We start from the raw sequence: 22354 nt of genomic DNA, 5'->3' as shown, positions 1-22354 counted from the left end.
CTAATTGCACACTTTATCTTCAAAAGTGATGAATTTCAGAACAATCTGCATATCAGGTACCTTGTTAGTATTTTAGTGCTGAAAGGCTTCTGTTGATATATATCCAGCTTCTGTTACCTGTCTTTGACACACCACATAGTTATTTTCTTTTTAATCTCTGAAAAGCAGAAATATTGCGAGCTCTTTGCTGGTGCCAGTATGGATAGGAGCCATCCCTAAAGAGACATATATTGCAATTGGCAAGATATAAATCACATACTGTATAAATATAGAGGTGTTTGTGTGTCAGGATGTTGGCAAGTGGTTTGTGGGAAAAACTACTCTGTTGGATGCTGAAAGCATCTTTCAGATCTGCCATTTACAACTCCTCTTTTCTTGCTGCTTTTGTGCCAGTCTTCGGATTACCATTAGGGGTAGATGTGATTGCTTGTCCAGATGTTGTACAGGAGTGTCTTGAAAGAGAAAGAGGAGTTCTTGCCCCATTCCTAGTGAGAATGACGCTGTTAGGATTTTATTTCAGGGTTTGTTTGCTTTGTTTTTGGTTTTGTGTTTTGGTTTTTTGTTGGTTCTTTTTTTTTTTTTACAATCAGTCTTTGTTCACTAATGTCAGCACTTGTTTATTTGTACAGGAGCTTTATTCTCTACCAAAACTGGGGCTTGCAACTGTCTTGCTGTTTCTTTGAAGCATAGTAATTAACCCCTTCCAAACCTCACCTTCAAATTACTGTTTCTTGACTGTCCACTTGTCATTTCCTTTCACCCTGTTTGTTTTCTTTTTTTTTTCTTGCTTTGATGAACTTACTTCAACTTGACTGCAAGTTCACAGGTCTCATAGTGTGTCTTAGTGCAGCTACTTTGCTTTAAATCCAATGGCATGAGTATTGTTCCTGCAGTGCAATCCACACTGGTCCTATGGAAAGTTCCAGACAGCTTTACCTTCTTCAAGAATCCTTCATTCTCCCTACTTGACAGGGCAGCTGACAGAAGCAGCCAACAGGCACTGCATTTTGGGCCCTCCCTTGTGTAGAAGGGTGCAGGAAACAGGACCAGAAATGATGCCTGGCAGTAGTGGTACCCCAGGGTGTGGTATCCCAGGGCATGGTCCCCAGCACCACCTTGGTTTGTCAGGGACCTTAACAGAGACTGAGCTCCCGAAGGAGGACTCAGCTCTCCGGGGCTGGGGCTGACAGGATGCTTGGGTCTCCTCACTGAGGCTGGGGCAGCTGGAGGTGAACTCCCTCCCTTCCTTCAGAGAGGTGGGCACTGGTGGAGGGTCTGTGCCACCAAGTGGAGTGCCACCACTTGTCTGTGCCACCAAGGAGCTGCAGGAGACCAGCAATCTGGGCAGAATCTGAGATAATGAAAACAAGAAGCTCTGACACTCTTCCTGGGAAATCAGTGTGTCAGGGTGCCTCTCTCAAGTGCTTGTGCAGCATGGGGAGCAAAATGGAGCAATTAGAGGTCCTTGTGCAGTTGCAGGGCTATGATCTGATTGGGGTCACAGAGAGACATGGTGGGATAGTTCATACGAATGTAGTGATGCAATGAATGGATATGTGCTCTTTGGGAAAACAGGACAAGAAAGCAAGCAGGGGAAGCTACCCAATATTTGAGAGAGTAGCAGGAGTGCATAGAGCTTTGCCTGGGGATTGATGGTGAGCCAGCTGGGAGTTTACTGACTTACCTAGTCATGACTAGATAGCAGACAAAGATTAGTTTCACTGTGATGGGTGTCTGCTGCAGACCACCTGAACAGGAAGGAGAAATAGATGAGGTGCCTTCTTCAGATAACTGGAAGAAGACTCGCTTTCCACAGAATGACCAGATGCTTCATGGCATTCAACAAGAAGAGGTGCACAGTCCTGCATACGGGAAGGAAGAGCCCCATGCACCAGGGACAGGCTGGAAGGCTGACCAGCTGGAAAGCAGCTTTGCAGGAAAGGACCTGGGAGTCCTGGTGGTCACTAAGGGGATTATCAACCAGCAACGTGCCCTTGAGACAAAGAAGACTACCAGCATCTTAAGCAACATCCTATCAGGAATTTGTCACCAGCAGGTTGAAGGAAGTGATCCTTCCTATACTCAGCATAGGTGAGACACATCTGCAGTCCTGCATCGAGTTCTGGACTCCCCAGTGCGAGAGAGACACCGATGTATTGAAGAGTCCAGCAAAGGGCCACAAGGATGATTAAGAGCCTGATTAAGGATATGATGGAGCATCCATCCTATGAGCAAAGGTTGAGACAGCTGGGACTGTTCAGCCTGAGAAGAAAGGCTCAGAGGAAATCTTATGAATGTACATAAATACCTGAAGGGAGGTTGCAAAGTGGGTGGAGCCAGGCCCTTCTCAGGGGTGTCAAGTGAGAGGACAAGGGTCAATGGGCACATTCTGAAACACAGGAAATGACATTGCAAGATAAGAAAAAACTTTTGCACTATGAAAGTGGTCAAATACTGGAACAGGTTTCCCAGAGAGGTTTGGTCTCCAACTTTGGAGATACTTAAGCCCCATCTAAATAGTGTCCTGAACAGCTTGCTATAAGTGATCCTATATAATCAGGAGAGTTGGATTAGACAATCTCCAAAGGTGCCTTCCCACCTCAGTTGTACTGTGGTTCTCTCATATATCTTCTTGCTCTTCTTTGTCCTTCACATTGGAAAAAAGGCTGACCAGATAGAAAGGTAGAAAGATGAAATGGTGCTTTGATCAAATTATGCTCTTTCAGAAGAGAAGTATATATATAGTGTAGATTTTATGCACATTACCTTCCGGAATCAACAAGAAATTTGAAATAAATGGAGGATATACCCAGGGGAAGCTATGGGTCTCATATGTCTCAAGCAATGGATGCCAGTAGCTTTGATTGAGTGGTTAAATATCCAGACAACATAAACTGCACCAGTAAATCAATAGCAGTTCTCTGTTTGTGACATAATTTCTTTTTTTTTTTTTAAAGGCAGTATTTTATGACTAGATCTTCATTACATGCAAGGTCAATGGATCTGTTTCCCAGAACAGGTAGCTGGGAGACCCCAGCTGAGGAGGTGAAGACTTCCAGCCTAAATCTGCGGGCTTTAGGAAGGCAATGACTACAAACACAGCAGGCTGGAGTCCAGTTGTCAGCCACTGTTGGGATCTGATACCTTGCAGATCCATAGACAGCTCCACAAGGACTGGACCATCTTGAGGAACACCTCAAGGATTAGGGATGATCAAAGACTTTGTGTGTGTGACAATCTTGATGCAAGAGACTGTCTGACCATATATATTTAAAATAATCATGTTAAAGAGTGAGAGACTTTCTGATCACATGTTATCTCAGATCAAATTTTGAAAGGATGGATTTGTTCTGAAGCTACAGAATATACAATAATTCACAATGGTAAGGTATTGAATAAACACTACACTGTCACCTTTTTTATTACTTATGTGTCTCAAACAGTACCAAAATCAGTTATAATTCCTGAAAATAAATTCCTGGTATTAGTTATCTGACCTGGATAAGAATCAGTAACCTAGAGCTGCAAAGCCATGCATATAATTATACCACTTTCCCACTAAATTTGCTTTATTATTATAACTGTAACCAGCCGTTGCAGAAAAACTGCTTCTACACTGCATCTATGATCTGTTCTAAAATAAAGACATGTACCATTTCCAGAGAAGAATTACTAATTAAACATATTCCTTTTAATATTTCATCCATTGCCCTCAAAAAGACAATTTCAACCCTTTCATATATTTTTATTCTACATTATTTGGAGTTTAGGATCTATTCTTTAAGAATAAAAGTACAATACTATCTTGCAAAATTGAGTTGTCATGACAAAAATTGATATCAGTCTAAATTATCTATGCAACAACATGATAGAAACCCAGAAATAGGATACAGTAGCGAAGCAGTTCAACTTCCATTAAAAATAAAAGCTCTGTTAATAGGCTGCTGGCATTATGTCATTTGATATAACCATTTTAGGGTTAATGTTGGTTTGCTATCATGAAGGACTTTGCAAGTGTTAAAGTTATCAGTGTCCCCATATATGCCTTAGCTCAGCAAAGCAGTTAAGCATGTGCTTAAGTCTCATTCTGTAATCTCTTTCTCTAACCATAAATTCTGCTTCATTGACTTCTGCACTTTTTATAGCTTGCTGAGGGAAATTCATGCTACCTGTTTGGCAACATAACAAGTAGCATGACAGACTAGTGCATGCCTGCACCATGTTTAGGATTTTATTAGAGAATACATCTGGAAATGAGAGGAAAATGTAATAACAGAGACAATCACTTTGTTCTTTTTTACCTAAAGACTTTTGACATGCAAATGGTGTGTTGCTAATTGCAGTGTCTATTGAGATATTGATACTAATTTTTCAATTATATTCATTATTATTTAGCTTTTATTTATCAACCCTGCAGGATGCAGAAAGCTACATATGAGCCCTAAATTCTTGCAGTTTAGAAGGCAGGTCCAGAAAAATGTGGATGTCCTATGAATTCAAAGTTAGGGAATAAAAAGAGTGAACAAGAAGAAATCCATGTTGATTTGGTAAGCAGAGCTGTTTCAGGTTTCTTTCCTCTTTTCTGTATCTATTAACCAGCCCAGTGGCTGAAAATTTTTGTGTGTTTGTACTTTCCGTACATTAATGTAAATTGTTTTTGTATGTCAGCCATGTGCAAGTAGATAAAGCAAGCACTTTTGTCTTACAGAAAGGCTACTTATTCTTGTGTACTTCACACATCAAAATGGTTCACAGCACAATGCAGGTACTGGTGTTGTAAATAGGAGATAAAGATCCTTACTACAAGCCCTTTACAAGTTTTCACATCATACAGGCTTAGGTGATTTAGAGAAGTTCAAAATTGCTGGGCAATGCCCTGAGCAACTCAATACCTAGCTTTGAAGTTAGGCATGATTTGAGCAGGCTTAGATGGACCAGATGACTTTGTAACTTTGTAATGATGCTTTAATACAAAACAAAAGGAATAGAGGGTGAATCAGATTCTCCAATAAGACATCACTGGTTGTTTCATTATATTCAACATAATAATGGTAATTATTAAGTCAATACACATACACCAACATGTTAAAGAAATGTAATGAAGAGAGAAAAATAAAAGTCTTCATGGAGGTATTAATGCTATCTTTTAGGGAGGTTAATGAGAAAATCCTGTTAGACAAGACCAGCTGAGATATGGAATATCATTTTTCTAAGAAGTGCTGACATCTGAGAATTTGTTATTGTTTCAATTCAGGGTGAAATCAAATGTTTCTGATATGCAACACAAATATTTCTTTAGAAAAAAGACTTTATTTCTTCAATATTTAATTTCATAATTCTACCATTGTGTTTCAGATTTCATTCTCTTTTTTCAACCAGAGAATATGTGGGTGCTATCTATTTATGCAGTGCTGGGCTAATTCTTGTGAGAGGATGTGCAGTGTCCCTTTTCCTTTGCCATGCAGACCAGGGGTTGGAGCACTTGCTCATAATACTGGAGAGCTGGACTGCACCTCCATTGTACCCAGACTTGTTTTGGAGTGAGCACTTTCAATATCAGAACATAATGGCCAGGGCAGCAGCTGGCAGCACCATTATTAATTATTCTCAAGGACATGGTGTGCAGACTAGACTGGGACTAACTTTTGGGGCTTCAATTGGGATGCAGGTTGATTGCCACTGAGTGAGAGATTTTGAAGAAATCAACCTTAGCGAAGATGCAAAAGGAGAAGAAAAGAAATAGTACAGTCCAAACTGGTATTATTCCAGAGACAAAAAGAGCCATTACAATTTTTGAAGACCGTTTTTGAATAATTAATGGAATACTACAATAAAGCAACCTGAGATGCAACTGTGCCAAAGTTCTAGCTTTGGTAATTGGCAATATCTGAGCATTCAAAACTAATCTAGAAGTAGAATGATAGGAGAGAGAATATAACCAGAATAAGTTCCATCTAAATGGAAGTAAGCGTGAAGAAAATGAAAGGAAGATCCCTAAGAAGTCCATGAGAAGTCTTTTGTCGAGAGAAAACTGCAACAGTAAGATTTGAAAGAACTATCTATATAAAACAAATGTAACAGAGAAAAGAAGGTGCTGTGTCTGCTGAAAAACCATTTGTGTGCTCTGCAGCAAAGTTCTTCAAAGGGGCAAAGAACCTATCTTGGACAGATGATCCAGACAATGTTAAAGAGAGAGAAAACAGCAATCTTAGGTTCGCTGTAGAAGAAGTATGTGCTTTTTCTGAGCAAGAGCTGAGCTAAAGAACCAGGCAGATACCTGTTCCACTTGATGTGTCTGTGTTTTAGTTTGGTCAACATTACAAAATGTGAAGCACTGAAGAACATAACACCTAGCTTTACTAGCTCCTACTCCACCTTCCTGGAGATAAAGTTTGCTCATCTTCCTTTCACAGTTAAGCATATGGCCATCAAAAATTAGCAATAAACATCAGAATCCGAAATACTTATGACAAGTCTATTAAGCAGCTCACAATGTGAATCTTTTGACATTCTTGTGTGGAGTCTTCCCTGTGCTACGGGACAGTAGAAAAGTCATCTGTCCCAAATGTTTAGGAATCAGAAATCTCAAAATGGTCAAGCTGTTTTCAGTTTTAGACTTGTCTGAGGAAAACGGGCAGTTCAGCATCCCACAATGTCTCTGCATTCTGCCAGCACTGACATACCTGATTTGACCTCAGGGCTCAAAATAATACTTTTGGGCATAAATAATTCCTCTGTCATCCTCATAAAGAGTCCCAGGACCATGAACTTGACTGACTGTGATGTTTCATTTTTCTCCTTCTATATAAGCAGTCAGATGTGTATTCTAATGTTCTAAACATGCTCATGCTTTATTTTAAGTTTTCTACTAACTTAGGGTGTTTCCAGAAGGCAGCTATATCTTTTATTGGCGCTGTGCTGGTGCCTAACAGTCCAAAATGAAGATCAGAGTATGATCAGAGCATGATTTTAATTCTTTAATGAGATGTGCTGTTGCTAGGTGTTTGTCATGTTTGAGTCAGGTGGTTCTAGCAGTTGCCTGTCTAAACCTGAGCTTCCCTGAAAATTACTTGTACTCATGATCAGTAAGTTTTGACAGTTCTTAGAGATCATTCTTAAATTGATAATAAGGGCTGTGTCTGGTCTTAATTAATGTAATTAATTAAGATCAATTAATTAACTTTCAATGGAAAGAAAAACATTCAGGGGTATCTGCTGTAAATGATTAAGTTTTTAAGCACTTAAGGTAACGTAGACTTCCCTTTCCTACCATTTTGTCAGAAAACGAAGATAATGGCTGAACAATCAAGTATCTCCTCATTCATATTTAATTTGCAAATGATACACTTGTACCTGGAAAAGTAATCCCTGCTCTAATGCGTGAAAATGGGAAAATTGACAGTTCCTTTTTGGCAGTGGCAAAAAGTGGTTTATGATAATTTAGGCTAACCTTGACATTAAACTCTTTAACACCCACACTCTAAGTCTAATTCTCATCCTGCTCCTCTTGAGTAAATTAACACTCCACTTGTTAGCAGGTGGGATGCGTAAAACCCAATCTTGGCTATGATGGTGTAGGAGATCTGTGCCTGGACCTTCCTGAAAGCATCTGGACACCACTTAATTTAAGCTCAACCTCATAATTCTTTACCTCAGAACATGGATTCATTTAACTTTTTCAGTTTCTCTTTACCACAGTTTGGATTCTATGTCCCTTGCCCATCTTTGCACACTATTGCTCCTAGAGTGCCAGTCATGCACCCACACCCAACACCAACAGTCCTGTGAAGGACTGCTCCCTTCACAGTCCAGTCCTTGTGCCCCTCCCTCCTGTCAGAGGCAATGTGACAGCCTGTGCCATAGTCTGATCAGCTGCAGGAGGTAATTTCCCTTCCACGGAGTCAATGTTTTGCTGAAGTTTAGTGCAGAAGAGTTGATTTTCTCTAAAGCTTCTCAGAGTACCAAAGCTGTATTCCCTCTTTTTTACTTTTTTTTTAGGTCAGGACCTTCAATGGATAAATCTCAGGGGTTTATCTACTTTGAAAAAAGTCTTATTTTCTAGTAAAAATTCACTGTGTGCTTCACACAGTCTGAGAAAAAAGAGTTTCCCAAGGGGATATTGAACATGCTCAGACGAGTGCTCTGTTTTCCTGAAGACACCTGCCAGAACCTTGCTGACATATCAAGTGTTGAAAAATGCTTGGCATCAGCCATCTCTCACAGTTTCTCTCTTTGTTGACAGTAGGAAACAGCCATGTTATGCATATTTGCTTAATTCTCTTGGCTGCCTATATAGCAAAGTGTCTCCTATATTTTCTTCTATAGCTACCAATTCCCAAAGAGAAAAGAATATCCAGCTCTTCTTTTGGTCTGGATTTTAAGGGAATGGGAACTTCAGACCAGGAACTGAACAAAGACAGGAGAAGGGTCTTTCTCATCTTGGCCTCTGATGGAAACTTCTATGTCTGCTGGAAAATACTTTCCATGAAATATTTGTTTTCTTGGTCCCTTGTCCCTCTAATCATGTTGTGTTAGTGCCTTCATGATCAGACTGAGGACATCATGGGGTTTTTTTCATTTTAGGATTTTATATATTTCCATGAGTGTTTTCTGATTTCTCTCTCTCCAACTCTGTCCTGTATTCACAGTTTATTTCACATTTTACCTCAATGAGAAATTGTTCACATATATTCCCACTTGCATTCTGATGACCACAGGGCAAAAATTCTTAAAGCACAACGGTTTTACATTAAAATATCCATCTCTGTCAGAGTCTGTCTTCAGTGTCTCCATCCAGTCCCTCATTTTTCTCTTTGCATTGCATAGGAGACAAATCCACCAGTAAGGGAAAAGCTCTTTTTTATTTGGTAGGGAATTAATAGACGGAGCTCCACATTTCTGTGTGCAAATTTTTCACTCAGATACAGTTTTTGGTTTTTGACTATTTGTGCCTCAACAAGATCCTCTGGCCAATTGCTTCCTGTAGTAGTCAGACTACCTCCTGCCAAATGAAACATTATGTTCAGCTATCAGGCATTATTATCATCACCTATCCTGCAGCAGAACTTTTGTTTGTGATGAGTAATTTAATACTCAACACTCTGAAAACTAGAGCTAATATTGTGAAGTAGTCCAAGGAGACAAATTGCATGTATCTTAAACTTTTGACAATTATCTGGTAGTTTGGGGACACTGTTACACTGTGGGCTTTCAGAAAACAAAACAACAAAAAGTTCTGTTCCTCAAGAAGCCAGGGAACTTGCTTTCCCTCTGCCAGGGCTGAGTACCAGCAGATTGTGGTGCCCTCCTGGCACAAGGAACACAAGCTGGGGTGTAGGTGCTCCTTCTCCAGTAGGCTTTAGCCTGCTTTGGAGGTCATTGGTCCAAAATGAAACTTTCTACATTCATTCAACTTGCAGCTGATGAGCCAGTCCATTCTGTAATCTGCTTAACATCTGATTCCTGGCATTAGACCAATATTCCAAGGTTTTGTGAACTTATAAACGTTACCACTTTGTTGAATAAGGTTCTCTTATCACAGGGACCTACTGTCTTTGACAGTGATTTTTGGCTTTCACCATCTTTCACTCTCAATGCTGTAACTTAATTGCTTGCCTACACTGAGCAGTGCAAGAGTAAAATATTGACCTTATTCTCTGGCTAAAGGCCAGAACACAAGCTGGGGTGTAGGTGCTCCTTCTCCAGTAGGCTTTAGCCTGCTTTGGAGGTCATTGGTCCAAAATGAAACTTTCTACATTCATTCAACTTGCAGCTGATGAGCCAGTCCATTCTGTAATCTGCTTAACATCTGATTCCTGGCATTAGACCAATATTCCAAGGTTTTGTGAACTTATAAACGTTACCACTTTGTTGAATAAGGTTCTCTTATCACAGGGACCTACTGTCTTTGACAGTGATTTTTGGCTTTCACCATCTTTCACTCTCAATGCTGTAACTTAATTGCTTGCCTACACTGAGCAGTGCAAGAGTAAAATATTGACCTTATTCTCTGGCTAAAGGCTATGTAAGCAATACAGTACCCATTCTTCTAAGGAACCCCAGTAGTCAGTTGATAAAAATAAATTTAATTGTCAGATTTGATATTTCCTTGGTGAACCTCTCTCATCTGCCTCCAGTTCTCCTTAACACTTAGTATAGATATATGTGAGGGGTGAGTACAGCTCTGACTGGCATCAGCTACCAATTAAAATAACTTCCCAATGAAAAATGCCTTTACATGGCTGCTACTTTTTGTTTTGTGGATCTTAGGTTTGATATTAGAGCAAATTTATTATCTGAACCATAGGAAGGCTCAGAGGTAGATGTAGACTTGTCTGAATTGTGGGAGGTATAAACTTTCTCCCTAAGGATTCACTGCTGTAAGCTGAGAACAGTGGGAACAGTCCATACAGCCAGAGTGTCGTCTCTGTTCCCAGCCTCTATTGCTGGCAGTCTTCGTGTGTTTGATTGTCTATGTTCCCCCTCCTCAGAACAAATATAATTCTTCCCTTTAGCATCTCTCATGTCTCTCCTTTGCTGACAGTGACCTCTGCTCCTCATACAATTCTTCTCTCTGGCTTGTCAATAAGTTGTTACTCCTAGTACAGATTTCAGCTGCCAACATCCACTTCAGGCATTTTCTCTTTGCCGACTTGTAAGCCTCAGATAGTTCAATGCCATATTCACTCTTCCATTTTACTCTTGCATCCTCCCTCTCCTCACTGTGACTTCTGAGACTGGGTATTGGTTTTATTGCTTTCTTAAAAGAGGCTTAATATGTAGTGGACATCTCATCTTGAATTGTACTGCTTTCTAACTTACATGTGTTGGGACAACCTAGGCAGACATCAGCTGTCTTTGCCTTCTGATGTGCACAGCTTGCTCTTTAGGATCATGGTCTGGAACAGACTCAGCTTAGATGCATGCAGGACTGTTTCAGCCAGGACAGCCGAGCTCCTGGCATAGCAACCAGAGGGATGGCAGTAGGAGGGTGTCAGTATGTGCACAGGCTCACATGACATAGAGTCAGGGTGCCTCAGGATAAACAACCAAGCCTGGGAAGTGGGGAGTTCTCCAAGGTAAAGGAGAGCTCTGTGGTACCTGGAAATGGCATAAATGAAGAAAATCCAAACAGCTGTGTTGAGTGGCAGTGCAGGACAGTGTGGTTTTAAGAAGTCCCATGACACCCTGTAGGCTGCTGGAAGACTGTGGAAGCAGAATGCTCAGAACAAGAAAGCAAGCAACTCAGGATAAGGAGCTGCTTCTTTTGCTTTGCTAAACAAAAAACCCCCCAGTTGATAGTGTCCTACAAAGGGTGGTTTCAACTCAACCACCCTGAGTGGTAGCAACTCAACAGCCCCTCCCAGTGCAATGCTATGCTGCGAGGGACACAACCTGGCTGTACAAACATTCAAGTAATGAATGGGAGTAGAAGGGTGGCAGTACTTGCAGATGTTGTTCTGCCAAGACAACAGCTAGAATAGGGGTTCAGTTTTGGTACTTTTTTGAAAACCATTGAAAAGGTGGAGAAAGTTCTGAAAAAATGCAGTAAGTGGTTTAAGAATTGGAAAACCCTCTTTTTTTTTTTTTTTAAACCACATCAGAAAGAAAATTTAAAGGGATTTGATTAGAGTATATAAATCCCTTTCCTGAGAGAAAACACTGAGCACTGAAGTGATCTTGAATTTAGTAGAGAATGAAATTGTGGTTGGAATCAGAAGCTAAGTCAATCCAGGACAGAAGTTAGATACCTATTTTTTTAGCAGTGAGTGGGATTAACCATTCAAACTAACTACCATGCAGTAGATTTTCTGTCTCCTGCTATTGTGAGATCAAGACTAGATATTCTGTAGAAGTTATGCATTAGTCAAACACAAATTATCCTTTCATCAAACGGAAATTATTGGGCTGTGTACAGATTTAATTGGGTGATGAAGTAATAGGTCTAACACTGCAGATCAAATTTTGTGATCTAATAGTACGTTTTGGCAGTGGAATCTAAATGTGGATGTGTGGATGTGTATTTGAGAGAGTACAATTCTTAGGATTACTGAATGTGTTGGTTTTGATTAGAGGGTTCTCCATCATCTCTAAATTCCCATCTCCTATATCAGGTCATATCTGTGCAGATTCTTCCCATTTTATCCTCCTAATTAGCTGCACAAACACACTTCAAATTCTATATACACTCTATGCTGTAAATGTCGTAATTTCTGTAGACACTGTATGTGTTGTAGCACCTCATCTATTTTTAATCAATCACCAGAATGTACCTGGTTCCTTTAAGGAAATTATTGGTTCCATTGAATAAAACCAGAAGGACACTGAAACATTCAGAGGTTCTGATTTTCAACAAACTCCTCATTCAGGACTGTTTGCTCACAAAACTTGGTGCTGAAGTTGAATGAGAGATTTTCCTTCTGTTCATCCATGCAAATTCATGTCTACATTTTAATTTCATATTTCAGCTGCTTATTTGTCTGTCTCATCTTGCACTCTTCACAGTTCATCTGAAAGCAGTGATGACACAAATGATCTTTTAAAAATTCTTACTATTTAGATAAATAAACGCACTTATACGTTCAATGTCTGGAGACTTCTTGTATAGTAATTCCTAGTTAGGTTTTGATGGTTTAAGATTTATGACTAAGGAGGTTTTGCTTGGGAACATCTGCACACATATTTAAAAGGTCAGGTAATGTACTGCAGAACTGTGGACATGTCTGACTTCAGCAAAAAGCAAGAAGGATACTCAAGCTGCATCCAAGTTGACCAAGCATACGGTTCAAGGCTTGCTTCTCCATCCAGACCTGCATGTGAGAAAGTCCTGGAGACTGTCTCACCCCTAATGACCCCAACTGGAGCCTATTCACAGATCAGTTGTTATGACTACATCTGCAGAAGGAAAAGATGTAACCTAGGCTACTCTGTACACAGAGCACATGAACCAGGACTACAGTGATGGGAAATGGAGAATATGTATATATAGAGCGAGAGATATATGCAATATAAAACTACCATATGTCCCTACTGCAATACATTCACTGCAGAGTGGGGAGGTTCACTTGACAATGATGTTGTGAACATAAAACATTTTCAGGTCACAGAGTAGCAGAGGCATTCCTCAGGATAAATTCATGACAGAGCTGGAAGGTTAATCTACAAACTGATTGGCAGGTAAATGAACTTTTCCCCAGAGAATACCAACAGAGATTATCTACTTTGTAGTTTGAGATGTGATTGGAACACATACAGGTATATCTGAGTCATATTATTGACTTCAGTAACTTCAGGGGAGGCCCAAGACTGAATGCCTGCTGTAACGGGATGAGTGGCTGATGCTTTTTTCTGCAGTACCTCAAATTTCTCATACTTTGGGCTTGGAGATCTCTCTAAAGACGAAGTATTAAAGAAACCAAACCACTTAGAAGATTCCTTGATATTTTACTAGTAAGTGTGAGGCAGAGGGTTTGAAATTTCATTATAGTTACATTTGCTTTTGGCCCCCTTGATCCCAGCTAGCACAAGAAATGACAAATACCCATAATGGCAAGGAATCAAGTCTGAAGGCATATGAATTTTCTTGACAGGGTTGAACTAATTACTCAGGAGCAATGTTTAAAAATGGATGGAGTGAAAGGTAACCTGATGTTATAGTCCTTCCTAGCTGTCAACTCCTACATAGGGAAATATTTAAATCAAAAGGATTAAATGGAAGTCAGCTGGAGGGGAAAACACAATGAGAGATTCAATAAAACCCTTTCAAACTGAGTACCAAATACATTTGTTTTGAGAACAAATTCTCTGGGAGAGGAAAAGTAAAATTCAATAGACAGCTAACGTGATAAAATAATACAACCAGAAAATTAATACTTTATATCAAATCAATACATGTATCACTGAAGTGCAGAGTCCTCTTTGCTAAATAATTTGGTTCAGTTAAATTATCTGTGGAATGTTTTCCTGTTCCAGGCCATTTACCATGGGCTGTCACAAATGCCAGTTCCAAAGGACAGTTGGTGGTATTCTGATGATCAGAAAGCCTGAAGCATCTGAAAAGCAGCCACCAGAATGAAGGACTGCTTAATACCCTTAAATAAGGAGAAGATTGACTTTTTAAAATGACAGACACCTTACTGAAATTCTTTACAGATCAAGAAAACAGATTATTAGCAGAATTTTTGTTTGGATGTCAGCTAAAGGATAGCTTTATATTACTGCTAAATTGTGCTATTCTACACAAATATCTTCAAAGTTCAATTAATGAAAGTGGTAGAATTTAGTCCTGCTATAGAATGACAGGCCATGCTACAGTTACCCCTGTTCATACATGGAATAGGGAAAAGCCCTCCAAAAGGAAGGTTTTCAGCTACTCTGGATGAGATGTTGTCATGGATTGCCAGGGTGCAGGACCAGACCGTGTGGCCTGTGCTCAGGCTGTGGAAGTTCCTTCAGGGGAACGAATTAGCTGCCCACAAAGAGCAGACAGGCAGAAGGTTGCTGCCTGTAAAGATCTCATGACAAGTTTTGTGCATGGACTTAATCCATGAGGTTTTTCGCAGTGGAAATGTCTTTGGCATTCTCAGAATTGTCAATACTTGTGACAGCTCTGCAAACACTGGTGCAGGCTGAAGCTGGGAAGAAGAAAGGTTTATTTTGTAATTTTGTAGACAGGAAACTGGAGCACATAAAAATCAAGGGTGCAATTCACAAGCCTAAGTGTAAGCATCGATTGCCATTGTAAACATCTGAAGGTATGCAAAACACCTGTGTGGGGCTGGCAGATTGCAGGCAGGACCTACAGGAGGTCCACAGCAGCTGGAGGCTGGGCAGTATACCCAGGGCACCAAACATGGTTTTATGTTTAAAAACCTGAATTGCTCTCTAAATGATTGTTCATGGACTGAAGATCTGCTGCAGGACAGGAGTTTGGAAGTAGGTATTTTGAGAGGTGGTTCATTTGCTTTCACATCTACACTTCCAAAATTTGTATTATTAAAGTACCCTTTACCTTATCATGTCACAGACACCTCTTTTCCTTTCTGTCCAACACAGAGCAACGTTTCTGAGAAAATTAGAATCTGAGTGGTTCCTCTGACTTGTACCATAATATAATAATGGAAATCCATTTGTACACAGCAATTACTGAAGCTCAATGTATTTGTAAATGTGTGCAATGTATTCATGGCAAAAACAACCAATACCATGTGATCTCAGCTCAAGATCTCAAATCTAGAAAAAAGAAATTGCAGATTTGGTCCTTCTAAAGCCATCTCATTTCCTTCCCATAATGTCCTTTATGTGAGAATTTCTTAAGCTTGAGAAATCTCATCAGCAACAGTTCAGCTTAAATATTTCTTCTCCAACCCATTCAAAATGCTGTCTGTTAAGTGACTTTGTGGCTTCCTGACACTGTAGGCAGCTTAGCTGGAAATTTGATTAAGCAAAATAATTGCCTGTTGTACAGCAAGAATGTAAGTTTTTGTGGGAGAGCTGGTTTTTTTGTCATTCATCTCTGTCAGGCCACTGCATTTTGATGCACCTTTGAATTGATGCCACTGCTGACAAATCTGTCCCTGCCCATCCTTTGCTATTATCATGTTTTCCATTGACATTTCTGAGAAAATAAAGAAGACCTTAAAGTTTCTTAAGGACAAGATCCACAGTCCCAGTATCAGCTCTGGGTGATATCTAACTACATATCACTAGTAAGGATTTAGCCAATTGAGTTGTTATAGCTTAACTAAAATAGCTTCAGCAAAGTTGGAGGGTATATCAGCTTTCAAACAAGATAGCAGATATCTCTCAGAGATGTGGAGTGCAGCTCTCCTCATTGAGTCCTATCCTATCACACAGCATAGCATAACCAGAAGTTTTTGGCTCAGGAGAAACGCTTGCATCAGTAAGGTGTCAGAAATGAGGATGGTGTTTTTTGGCTAACTGCTCCATTAGTGCAATGTGGACAGAAGCTCTTTAGTGCCATGTACCTCTGCAGCTCCAGCACAGGGCTGCATTCTCAACAGGCAGCTTTGGGCAGCTTTTGCTGTCTCCCAAACCAGACTGCTGTCGAGTTCATGGGCATGAACTCGTGTTACTGAAGGTAAGACCAAACAGTCAGCCAGGGAATAGTAACCAGGAAGGAAATAGGAAGGAGGTAGAAATAAGCATGAAATACCCTGTTGCATCAACACATAGAAATGGATTTAAGGAGACCACTGCATCATGGCACAATATTAATGTACCAAACCAAACACATTTTGGTTTGTATAGTGTTTCAGGCATTTGTGTTGCTAATGAGCATCATTCTGTCTGGAGCGCGATGTTAGTGTGATTTTCTCGGGTATAAAAGTGTCATGTCACTCAGTACACTTAAGTATTTAATAGGAATATATGTTTTTGTATTTCAAGTCTGTTAGTTTTAGAGATCCACTGGCTGATGATGTATTTCTATTGACCAAAAGGAAGATTTTGAAACTTAGTGGTATAAATAACCTAGTTGGTCTTAATAGTGTTATCAACAGGTTTTTCATCTTTACTAACATTTGAAATCCAGGTTCAACAATATGTCAGGTGGCACTTTATTAGGAGAATTGGGAGTAAGAGAGAATGTGATGGACAGTGTTCCAGCCAAAGGCAGTTGTTTCCTACCAGTGTCTGCACTAGTGTCAAACATCAATGGATAACAAGACACATACTTCTGAGTGACCTGTAGTCTTAGAGGATTAGGAACTTTCATATCTTGTCCTGGATAAACACAGTACTAGAAGTACTGAGATGAACTGTATAGATAAATAAAACGTTCAGAATGCCTGGGAAGATCACAGGAAAAAGAGGCTGGAAAGGGTTTTGAGAGGTCGTCCACTCCCTCCACCTCCTCCAGGCAACAGAAACTATACCTATGACATTCCTGACAGACATTTGTCTAACCTGTTCTTGAAAAAAACACCAGTGATAGAGATCCTTCATCCTCCCTAGGCAATCTCTTCCAAGGTTTAATGAGAAAGTTTTTCCTAATGACTATCCTAAATCCCCTTTGCAGAAATTTAAGCTCAGCAGTTATTGCTGTATCTACCAGGGACATGAAGAACAGATTATTCCCTGCCTGTATGAATACACTTAAAAATTATGAAAATTTCTGACTTAGTTTCCCTGATATAAGCCTTGCAAATTTTAGGAGGTAAAAGGAGACTGGTAAGAAAAGAAGAAGTCAGGAGCCAGTAGAGTGTAGTGTATATGTGTAGGACTTCATATCTATAAACTCTTATATGCAGGCATAAAAGTGATGTATAATGGATGTACATTTTATGGACTAAGGTGCTAGACATCAATCACTAGGAGTACAGTCGAAGACTGCAAACAGCCAGGGGAAAACTCCTGATTTTTGACAGGGACTATATCAGGACCACCAAGATAAAACTTGTTAGTAGGTTTTGGTCATCTGCCTCAAAGGCTGCTTCTGATTTCAGTTTCAGTTTGCAAAGTGGCAATTGGCTTATGACTTTGTTTTAAGGTCTTGGGAGATGGGTAAATATGAAATAGAGAGAAACTAGTTTAATCACATTGGATAATAAGTAGGATACATCTCCACTGGCAAAATACTCTGGAGCAGTAGGAGCAGTCTGAGAAGGTAAAACAGTTACATAGCCACCCCCTGTGCATTTCAGAGAGGGTGAAGCTGAACTAGCTGCAGCACAAGCCCAGGGACTGAATGCCTTTAAGCAGTGGAAGCACTGGATGCGCACTTCTGGAGAATGACCTCTGTGTTAGGTTCACCCAACAGGAATACGGCTGATTCATGCCAAGGTGTGATGTGAACCAAGTGAAGCAATGCCCAGCAAGTGGAGACAACTAGGACACTTTGAAAGTGCAGTCTAGAATTGAACTAAAATGCTAATTTCTTTCTAGGACAAGAAAATGCCAAGTTTTGCTCTGTACACCATTTCAGCAGGCAATGTCTAGGCCCAATTTGATGTTAAGCCTCGGACTGTCTGCCCAAAAAGAAATAATTTCCCTAACCAATACAAGCTTCATGCGCAGGGCAGTTTTCTCCTTAAACCCCTGGATCCTCAGGGCCAGACAGTGTAGTTTCTGCATCCAGTATGTCTGTTTAAGGAGTTTCCATTCTTCTCTCTCCTCCTAGCTACTGCTTGATCCCTCATTTTTGCTTGCATACTTGGTTATGAACCGTGAACTTGCTCTGGATGCCAAAGGACAACAGGAGAACAGACCAAAATGGCCAAAGTGAGTGCAGAGACGGTAATTACGTCGTCACAAGTAAAGAACAAGTTGTGAATCTTCAGTCTCAGGAAATTATGGACCCTGACAACAAACATCTGTCTGAGCTGTAGGACTTAAAAAGAGTCCTTTTTCTTCTGTAGCAGTTTTCTGCTTCCCCCAAAGTGAGTGGATTGTTTAAAGGGGGAATAGGGTGAGGAAGACCACCCTAAGGATTGATTTTGCTGGATAGACAGGGCAGGAAGATCAGTGTGGGTGATGAGTTGAAAACTACAGGGATCCAGGCAAGATGGTGAAGCCTTGATAAGGATTTTAATGTTGTCTCAAGAAAAATAGATGACAGAAAGGAAAGGCATATAATGGAGGCTGTCTGGAAGCAGTCTCTAGCCCTAATGTTGCTTTTCTGGTATTTCTTCCATTTTTCAAACATGGTTGGTTGTATGGTCATTTGAGCCTGAACAGACAACAACTTTTTTTTCCCCTACTCAGTTTTCAGCAAGGTCAGTGTACTGCTCTACTTCACTGTGTGACCACACAAATTATCAGTAGAGGATGGGGTTTAGGAGAAGGACCAGAGGACTGCCTGAGTCATCATGGCCACCTGAAAACCTCTGTGTGAGCTTTGCGTAGCCAAAGATGAGTTAAACCCAAGCCAGGCTGACTGAGATGAACGACAATAAGGTTATTCACCCCCGTGGTTTGGGAAGCACTTAGCATGATTTAAAATGAAAGAAATGTCCAAATATAGAGACCTGTCTTGATCTCACTGGACACAAATCTCCTTTAAAGGCAGGATGAAATTCATTTTACCTGTCTTCAGTTATCTAGAAGTTAAATGTCTAAGCCAGTCACCCCAGGCTCCCTCTGTATTCCGTCAGGATTAATAGGTATTTCCTAAGGGTAATTGATCCCTCCTTAAGTTGGATGTCTGACACAGGACACATAATTTTCTTTCTGAAGGTGCCAGTTTCTCCCCATTGACTGAAAAAAGAAGCAGGGTGGGTAACTCAAACTTAGATGATGAACTTTTGGATGTATAAAGGTAAGAGAGTTGAATCCCATCCCGGGGAACCTCACCGTTTGGGTACCTCTGCAGAGTCATATGGTCACGGTTGTATTTCACACGCATGGCCAAAGCACTAAGTGTCCTGCACATAAATAAGGCCTCATAGGTCAATGAATGACAAAACCCCATTACTCCAGGAGAGTAGGAGTCAGTCAATAATGAGAAACTATGCTTCCTGGCTGAGATGGCCTAATAATTCTTCACGCCATGAACTCCTGACTTGTGTGATCTATTTTTTTACCAGGATCTTTATCTTAAATCAGAAGAAGGACTGGATTTGGTGCGACTTGTCTCAGTGTCCCACTAAACATAGTAATAATGTGAAATTTTAAAATTCTGAAACAGACATTATGATTTAATAATATAATAAAAATAATTGCAATAAGGTATATACTTTAAAAAGCCTTTTCTTACATGTATGTGAATTTCCTTGTTTATTCAGTTGTGGCCTTTCAGCCTATAAACAGCCATTCTATCCAGCTGTAAATATTTTATTACATGCCATTTATATCTGTAATGCTTAAATGCTTTTGTCATACTCCAGTTAGCTTCTGTCAGGATGAGAACAGGACCTCTGTTCATTTTTTCCCCCTAAAACTGAGTATGATTTTCTCAGTTTTACCAACAAGCTACTGATGCCTTGAGAGGCCTCCTAGAAACAGAGGCTAGACAGGAGTAAGGGAATAAAGGTAGATATTTATTTGAAAGGTATTTCAAAGGTACCCCTGGGGAGCCAGAGGCTATTGCCGGGATGGACCCCAAGATGGACGACAGGTCATGAGTTCTTCACACTTTTATAGGTTTGGTTCATTTGCATAGCAGAGTTAATTCTCCAATTAAAGCTTCAGTTTAATGATGTAATTCCCCTCAGCTTGCCCCCTTTAGAGGCTTTTTGTTTTATACTTTTTGGGCCTAGGACGGTCTGGGTGTCCTTGAAGAGCAGGCCCAGAGAGGCTTTGTTATGTCTACCTGGCATGAGAGAGCAGAAGTGAACAGGCTACAAGAAACTTCAGAGTTACACACTAGGCAGTACAGGATTTGAAAAATATAAAAGTTAAAAACCTCAGGCATCACTACAAGTTTCCCAAATCCAGGAACCACGTAAAATTTCCCTTTTTTCATTACTGGCCTCACTAATGTTTAAACATCACAGTTTGCTACACCAAAAAAGTCTCATTTTGAATCTTTCAGCACCTCAGTCTTTCTGACTCTGCATCCCACCAATGTGCTGACGCAACGTCATCTTCTATGTTGTTACACTGGATAATGCAGAGTCAGTGTCCTAAGAAGAAAAAAAGGCATGAGCAGACACAAATGGTGCTCAATACACTTTTTATTCCATCTATTTAGCTAAGCATTAAAAAAAAAAAAGGCAAAAAAAATCTGTCTTATCTTTAGGCAGCAGATATTTATGTGGAGTTCCCTCATGTATAAATGCACCCATACTGTATCACATCCAGTGTAAGTGACATTTAGGTATCAGACTCCCAAGTGAAAGGAGTGCCAGAGAATTATTGTCTTACTCAGGGGAACAAAAAAAATCATCAAGGGTTTCTCAGATAACTGGAAAATTGTGCCAAGCTCACCAGGAGCTATAGTAGGTATTACCATCTGTAAGGAAAAAAATAAAAAGGAACAAACTGGAGTAAAAGTTTCAGTGGCCAGATCCAGGGTGTTTTATTCTCCTGTGGGCTTGCTGTTTTGTTTTTTTTTAAGCTACAAAAGCCAATCTTCACTCAGGAAATAGCATTTTTTGCTTACATGTGTTGAGTTTGTCTTTTGACAGTTTTTCTCTTTAATCAGTTTGACTCTATCACAACAAATGGCATTTGTGTTCTTCTGAGCAAAGAACTAGACAAGATATAATTAGAAATACTTTAGCTGACCTTTCATAAACCATGCTCCCCAACAAAACTGTTTGGAATCACATTAAAAAATGGTCTTACATCTTTTGTGGGTACAGACAAGATTACAGGATACTTTTATTTTAGAATAATTACACAGTGACCTTCAGTGTTATTTGCAAAGGTCATATTCTCTTCACATACCCTTGATTTCCTTTCAGTTTTCCCTTTTGTCCCACCAGACATAAATTTAGCAAAGGAAGAAGAAAGAGAGAGTATTTTTTCTGTGGTTGAAAACTGAAGAAGATAGTTCAAAGTCCCCATAGGCACTCAGAGGGCTCTGGGCTATGATAGGCTATTTTCTACCATTTAGCTCCTGTATTATCACTACTCCTTTTTCTTCATTATTCTCCACTTATCACATGCAGCATCACTACAGAGCCCAAATAGAGAGTTGTAATTACCCAGCTGCCACCTGATAGTACCCCTTCTATCATCTTTATCTCACAAGGCCTTGCTGTTTCATCATTGGATAAAACTTGCCCATGGCAATGCCTGTGATAGCACATCTCAGAGATACATTTAAAGTTTACTCATTTATCGCAGAAAAATGCTGAACCCATGCAATTATTAGATACACTTGCCAATTTATTTGTTCAGTAAGGCTACTTTAACTCCTTTTTCTATCAGCTATTTGTTCTGTTCTTCTTGAAAACACTGAGGTCACCTTTGGGCACTGAGGTGAAATAGAAAATTTCCAAGCCATCCAGGCGGAAGGCAGCCCAGACACTCATTGATAAAAACAGACCTATGCTTTCCCTGGCTATGTGGTTTGAAATGCCTGTATTTTGTGCATATTTTTTTTTTTATATCATCCCATGAGGCTAACTCGTGGGTCACATGGCTTGAGCATCCCATGCTCCCAAAGTAGATTTCCTGCACTGTGCCACCACTGTCAGGTCCAAACCAGAAACATCACATTTGGGAAATAAGTAATCTGCTGACAAGTGTAAAAACTGAGCATAAAAATGTGAGGACATAATATTAAATGTATCCAGATGCAACTGCTCTATGAGTAGTCAGCATCTGCTCTGGCCTGTATGTCTGAGTCTGGTATTTTAAATTGGTATTTTGCACTAGGATCAATGCACATTTCCTGTCCTTCAAAGAGAAAAAAAAATAAGGGAAATGGGAGAACAGAGAATAAAGG

At 40.0% G+C, this 22354-nt stretch overlaps 1 long non-coding RNA gene across 1 annotated transcript; it reads left to right on the top strand.

The window, feature by feature from the left end:
• The first annotated feature begins 18155 nt into the window (after window positions 1-18155).
• LOC138118485 (uncharacterized) lies at window positions 18156-19576 on the top strand. The gene is made up of 3 exons (XR_011155168.1): window positions 18156-18240; window positions 19195-19276; window positions 19545-19576. It is a non-coding gene; the product is annotated as an uncharacterized lncRNA (long non-coding RNA).
• The last annotated feature ends 2778 nt before the right edge of the window (window positions 19577-22354 follow it).

This window comes from Aphelocoma coerulescens, chromosome 1 (assembly GCF_041296385.1).
Source record: "Aphelocoma coerulescens isolate FSJ_1873_10779 chromosome 1, UR_Acoe_1.0, whole genome shotgun sequence".
In the NCBI taxonomy this organism is placed as follows: domain Eukaryota; kingdom Metazoa; phylum Chordata; class Aves; order Passeriformes; family Corvidae; genus Aphelocoma; species Aphelocoma coerulescens.
This window is presented reverse-complemented; position numbering and strand designations above follow the sequence as displayed.